The 6,754-nt window shown below is 39.1% G+C and overlaps 1 long non-coding RNA gene across 1 annotated transcript; it reads left to right on the top strand.

Moving 5' to 3' along the window:
* The first annotated feature begins 242 nt into the window (after positions 1 to 242).
* On the top strand, positions 243 to 6,249 carry LOC103059983 (uncharacterized). The gene is made up of 2 exons (XR_456167.3): positions 243 to 1,138; positions 5,557 to 6,249. It is a non-coding gene; the product is annotated as an uncharacterized LOC103059983 (long non-coding RNA).
* The last annotated feature ends 505 nt before the right edge of the window (positions 6,250 to 6,754 follow it).

Below are 6,754 nucleotides of genomic sequence, written 5' to 3'. Positions count from 1 at the left end.
TTTTAGCTGGAGGAAAGCTAACGATGAATTTAACTCTCTCCAGAAAACTGGCATCTTGCCTCTTAAAATCTGCACTGACCTGGGAGTTAGATTAGTAGATTATTACTACTAATCATTTTGTTATTAGATCACCAAATTACAAAAGCATGCAGTTGGTCTTCTGAATGTATACCTGTCACGAATGTGGAGTTTTATTCCTCTTCTGCTTATTCAGAGATGCATGAAAAGTTTTCCTGCCCTTGTATGCACTCAGAGATGTCCTTGTTACATGCAAAAATATTGTTACTGCAAACGCACACCAAGAAATCCAGAGCTGAAATTTCAGGGGATTGCTTCTCCAGTTTAATAATCCAATACAGAGTTAGCTACAAATGTTCACAGTAAAAACCTCACAAATGCTGATGATGCTTAGGGTTCCCCACAGAGTTTTATGGGTTTTGTCCTTTTGTTCAGTCACCTGCCATTGAACTAACAAGGTCTGACTGCTTCTGCACTGAAGTTAGCCATCAATTTAACTCATTTTCATATTTTCATTAGCTTCTATTATTTAATAATTGTGCCAAAAGACAGGCAGGCGTGATGATAGGCAAGCATTGTGAGCAGTGCTGCCACAGTCTGAACAAGCATGTCAGAGCACAATAAAAGATAAAGTCAACTTTTTTCCTAGGACAAAATGTTCTGCCAAAATTTCTGGCGTGACTGCAAACGATTCCTCTTGCATAGAATTATGATGATAAAGGAAGGCTCAGCGCTAGGGAGTTGCCTACAGTTAGATGCTCGGTTTCATTTTCAACCAGGCGAAAGCAAAAGAAAGTGGAAAAAGTTGAGAAGGACCTGGAATTCTTGAGGCCCTAGGTCCAGTTCCAGAATCTATAGACTACGGAGCACAGCTGGTCTCTTGGGGCCTTTCAGAAATCTCCCATCAAATTTGCGGCAAGAGAAATTGAGTGGATGATTTCTCCACATTTCTTCAGAAGGAGGAGGGACTTCCAACAATTTCTGAAAAACACACCTCCTCCCCTTTTTCACTGTTATAGTGACCGAAGCACTTCCTGATGTCTGCTCTTGGGATCTGAAGATGGAAGAGCCGGAAGCTGGGAGACTGCAGGCCACTGGAGAGAAGATTATACGATGAAATGTAAGATTTTTTTTTCTTTTTCTTTTTCTCTCTCATGCACTTATACACCCTTGGCTATTTTATAACTAAATGAGAATTTCACCAGAATTCTCTTCTTCTTTAAGATATTGCTAAAGAAATTGCCAAATTGAGTTCTTCTTCATCAGAATGAATAAGAATTGGTGGTGGTGGTGGTGGTGGAAACAGAATATAGTTCCCTAGTATTATTGAGGTGCATATAGATAGGATATATGATGTATATAGTTTCTTTACTGTGACAGATTCACTAGTGAAGAAGAAAAGATGATCAGAATGATGGGAACAGCAAGTCATATTAAACACTGAAGGAGGAAAATGTTAGCTTTCTTCAACTGCTTGGCCCAACACACAAGAGTGGAAAAAGACTTGTTCTCTACTACCCCAGAGGCCTTGACCAGATTGAATGGGGTAAAGTTAGAGTAAAATTGAAATACATATTAAAATAAATGGTTTACAGGGAAGAGCATGCCAACAGAGGATCAATTCCCTGAAAGGAGATATGGGCCTGCTTCTGCTGGAAGTCTTCATGGAGGACAGTCTAGCTTTGGATTTCCTACCTCAAGGACAGTTTAGATTAGATGGTCCTCATGATTCTTTCAGTTCTGATATTTTAATTTCAACTTGTGTGAGAAGCTTTGTCACTCCAGATAGCTACTGATTCCACGTTATCTAACAGACCCTGGGAAACAGTTTACAGAGAAATATTAAAAGATGAGTCATCTAAAATCTGAAATGATACAACTCAATCTTTTTAAAAAAAAAATCTGTGTGAGAACTGATTAGCATTTTATTTTCTTAAGTCAAAGAGAATGATGGGGAATGAATGGAAGTATATACTGTAAGAATGCTTTATTTATTCGGTACTTTCACATCAGGGCTGACTCCTGATGACTGCCTGGACAAGTCCCTGAAGTTTTCTTGGCAAGATTTCAGAAGTGGTTTCCCATTGCCTGCTTCCTGGGGCTGAGAGAGAGTGACTGACCCAAAGATCACCCAGCTGGCTTTATCCCTAAGGCAGGGTCTCCCGGTTTCTAGCCTGGTGCCTTAACCATACCAAGATACCCAAGAGATACCCAAATCATAGCATGCATGTTCTCACCTGTTTATCACACCAACTTCTTCCCTCTGTTCATCTCCACCAGAGTTTCTTCATCTCCTTTCCTGGGACAGCAGCAAAAATGCAAGACAAATAAATGTTGGGAAATGGGAAGAGGATAATAAAAATCATAGCACTGGTCCACAAATATGGTTTGACAGGACAGCAGCAGCTGAAATTCTAGCACATTCCCTCTTGGTGAAAACTTTTTTGAGAAAACTAGTTTTGGTACTTTCCTTCATTAATCATGCAGAGCAAGATCTTCCATGATCTGAAGAATGGGAACAATCAAGAAAACATTTTTCTTTTTGGTGACTGTTGCAACTTTGCAAAGTAAAACTGAGACACCAAATACACGTCCATTATTTTGCCTTTACTTTTTAATACATTAGCTCTCGTCGGCCAAGTTGCAACTTGGCCAAATGGTGATGTAAGCAATAATGAAAAGCTGCACCAAGCATGGAATTCTTTGCACACCATTAGAGACACCAGGCTAATGCAGTGGGACTTTCTAAGGACACAGTTGGCTGTTCTGATTTATTATAACTGACAGCATCCACAAGGATGACAGAAGGATTCATTGCTGATTTTTAATGGAAAATATTTGCTAAACACTACTTTCCATTTAGGAAAAATATGAGAGTGGTAAAGCTTAGTAAATAAATATCTAGTTTGGGATAGCTAGCTGGCTAGATGATAGCTGATAGGTCAATTTATTGATTTAATGCCCAATTCCTCAACGACTGTGGGCATCTTACAGTTGAAGGAAAACAACCTAGACCAAAAAAAGAATACAGAAGACCAACTCCATATCAAAAAATGCAAAGGCTGTAAAATCACGAGAACATCCTATCCCAGGAGAACAATCAAGTTTTTAACAGTTTATGGAAAGAATGACTTTCTTATTCTTGGGGGAATGGTACAGGTCTCTGGGATCTCACTATGGTGGGATGTCATTCCAAAGGGCAGATGCCACCACTGAGAAGGCCCACTTCCTGGGTCCCCTAAGATGACATTATTTGATTGATGGGACCAGAGGCAATCCCATTCTGCTTACCTCACCAGATGGGTGGAAATCAACCAACCAACCTACCCTCAAGGAGCCAGGCCCTATGTCATGAATCTATTACCTACTATATATATGAACAAATGTTTTCTCCCTCCCCCTACCTTATATGAAATAATGGAACATGGAGTCATCTGGTAAATTTGTCCAGTGATACATTAGCTTGTGCAAATAAAGCCATTTTTTCCCCACGCCAAGTTGAATGGATTGATGGAATTAACTGCCCCCAGGATGCAAGGATGATTCATGGCGTTTGAAAAGGGATTAAATAAATTATGAAGGATAACTCTACGAACGGTTGAATAGCTCCCCAGGATACCAGTTGTTAAGAAGTCTCAACAACAAGGGAATGTGGCCCTATCACTCGCTTGGGATAAAGCTAAAGCTGGTTGCTGCTGTAGCCAAAACAAGCAACAAGGACAAACGGTGGGTTGAGTTTGAGAGCGAAACAGGCAGCTGGTTTCACAAGGCCGACAAACAACAGGAACCTACAAGACTCTTTTTACATTATTTTAAGTACACAGATGGAGCTAGAGATTCACGTGTGTGTGTGTGTGTGTATTGTCTTTCAGGTAAAACATAATGTAGAATATTTATAGAAAATATTTTTTCCAAAGATGCTGCACAGCCCATAAGAATCTCAGATCAAAAATATATATTGCCAAAACTGATCTTAAATCCCTCAAAAATAGAAATTAAGGCAGATGCAGATTCTAAAAGCAGCCAGCTGAAATAAGTGGGTTCTAGCAGATGTTCAGTCTTCAGAGCTGATGATAATCTTTCAGTGACTTGAAACTGATATCCTGAAATGCCATGGGTCTCAATGCCAACCTTGCAAAAGCTACACATTTCCAAAAGTTACATATTTCCATGCTGATAAAACTCAAAGCAAACCCAGTTGTCCTTGTTTTTAATTTCACCTTAGTCATGAGTTCGATAGCAAATGTACAGCCCTTTTGAAGTTTACAATTTGTCCATACAAGAAGTACTACAACTGACATTACGCTCATTGTTAATTTAAAGATTTCCTATTTCTGTCATGTCAGCTGGCATGGGCATAGCCAAATCAGGGGCCATTTCCATATGAGTTCCTGAATACCAATGCAGCTGAATAACTCACAGGGAACTGGCATCCATTCAACAATAAAAATGGCCCCGTAGTTTAGCAAATTATAGAATAGTTTGTGCAGTAATTGTCTGCTTTCCATGTTCATAGCCATAGTTGGTCAAATCAATTTTTCTACTCAGTTTTCCCATCATCTTAAGCAATACCTCAGCCAAGTGGAAGCTGCAAGAACTAAGAGTTAACTGGTCATGAGTCAGGCAGTCTTCACTTTTTTTCCTTCTCTCAACAGCTGTTTCAAGTCCTTTAACTCCTCTTATTTACACTACAGCACACACTGTGATATTGATTTCCTTCATTTGGAACATCTGTCACAGGTTTATTAGTTTCCTCAAAACTGCAACATCTTTTTTTTCCTGTTAGTTCAGAAGTGGATGGATGCTAAAGGAGATTTCTATAATGATCCAAAGGAAGCAATTCTGAAGGTAGAAACATGAAAGCATTTGTGGAGCAGCAACAATTCCAAAGCAGACAATATCACGAATGTACAGGAACCCTAATCCTTCATACAAGGCAAATTTTGCAAACCTAGACAAAACTCAATTGTTTCTCTGTATTATTAAGCAATCAAAGATAAACAACGACCAGCCTGGGAAATTTAGAATCTGATGAGTTCCTGCACTGAAAAACTTCTACTGAAACGGGTTTCACATTTTAATAATCTAATACTGAAATAGTTACTTCTGTGAATGGGCACTATTCAGAGGCAATATGGAAGTGTAGGAATCACTGAGGTTTGCAGACTTATAGCAAGGGGGAAAAAACATACTTTCCTTTAACTGAAGGGGTGATGGTGAAGCAGGAAGGTCAGACCAGCACCTACCATGAACTGATTGAGAAATTTGACATTTCCCAGAATGCTTTACCACAGAGATGTTTCGTAGCAGCGGTATAGGATTTCATTGCTGGAGAAGGTAGCCTGGTACCATGGCTATAAGCTATTTATTTCATCATAATCAAAAGAGTAAGGAAGATGTTCTTCTTAGAAACTTACACCATTTATGGGGAAGCACTAAGATTAAGGACAAGTTATCCTAGTTCTGCTATTTTTGAATCAACAACACTATGAATTGTTTTGGAGTAAATGCATTGCTTTGCCATACTCTCTTTTTTAGGCTGACTAGGAACCAAATCACTGAGAAGATTATCTGCCTGATCTGAAACCAGAATGCTTGAAGAAACCACAGATGCATTCGTTCCACTGAAGTTGAGGCTTCCAAGGAATTGCATTTTTTTTTAATTTCTTCCCTCAGGTTAAATGAGCTTAATTTCCCTATCTTTATTTTCATTTGTATACAGCTAAATTTGTACATCTGTGACTGGCTATATTAGCTGTTCAAGTGTATCTGAGCAGGAACCAATCCACCCCCCTCCCCAGATCTCCATAGCAACTTCATCTGGCTGTTCCTCCTTGGTTACCAGTTTAAGATAATTATTTATGAAATGAGCACTTTTTTTGTCTCTAGGGAAGAATATCTTAAAAATCTATTGCTCTGTATTATAAAACAAGCAGATGACCCAATGAATATGCATATAATTCATTCCTCATCCTAATATCAAAGAAGCTTCTCTGTCCTCCATCTCAAATTAAGCCATGATTCCAGTGATTAAATAACTTCTACTCAGTCTGCATCAGTTGCACCAGAGGGTGGGAGAGAGAGTAGGAGGGGAAGAAAGAGAACAGCAGCTTAATTGTTAAAATGGAATAATGCAATATGGCGATATTTGTACCAAACTTAGTTTAGAAGGTACTTCAAGGCCATGGAACTTTTGGAGGCCCGATAAGACATTAAAGGTCTTGAACCAAAGATTTTGGGGCTCATTTTATCCACCATAATGAGCAATAATATGGTTTGTTGTGTTTTGTTGTGCTTTAATGAGATCCATGAACCACTGGAGACAACAGAACAGAAGAAAAAGAACTGGAGAAAATCACCAAATATAAAGACCTGCAAATAGAAATAGAAGGATTGTGGCAAAAGAAAGCAAAGATGGTACCAATCGTTCTGGCACCTTGGGTGCAATCCCAAAACATCTGGAGTACCACTTGAATACCATCGGTATTGACAACATCACTACCAGTCAATTGCAAAAGGCAGTTTTAACTTGGAACAGCCTCCATCCTGCAACGATACCTTTAGCACCATCAAACAACAACATCTGCCTATCCCAGGTCCTTGGGAAGGACTTGATAGGTGGACAAAAAGGCCAAATCCAGCCTAAACATCTGGCTGACTGTGCAACCAACTATAATAAACTAGAAGCAGGAAATTAGGGAAGTGTGAACAAAGGGTTAAATTAATATGAATATTT

Source organism: Python bivittatus, unplaced genomic scaffold, assembly GCF_059951505.1.
Source record: "Python bivittatus isolate LINGU-HERP-01145 unplaced genomic scaffold, Pbiv_v1 ctg000670_np1212, whole genome shotgun sequence".
Classification (NCBI taxonomy): domain Eukaryota; kingdom Metazoa; phylum Chordata; class Lepidosauria; order Squamata; family Pythonidae; genus Python; species Python bivittatus.
This window is presented reverse-complemented; position numbering and strand designations above follow the sequence as displayed.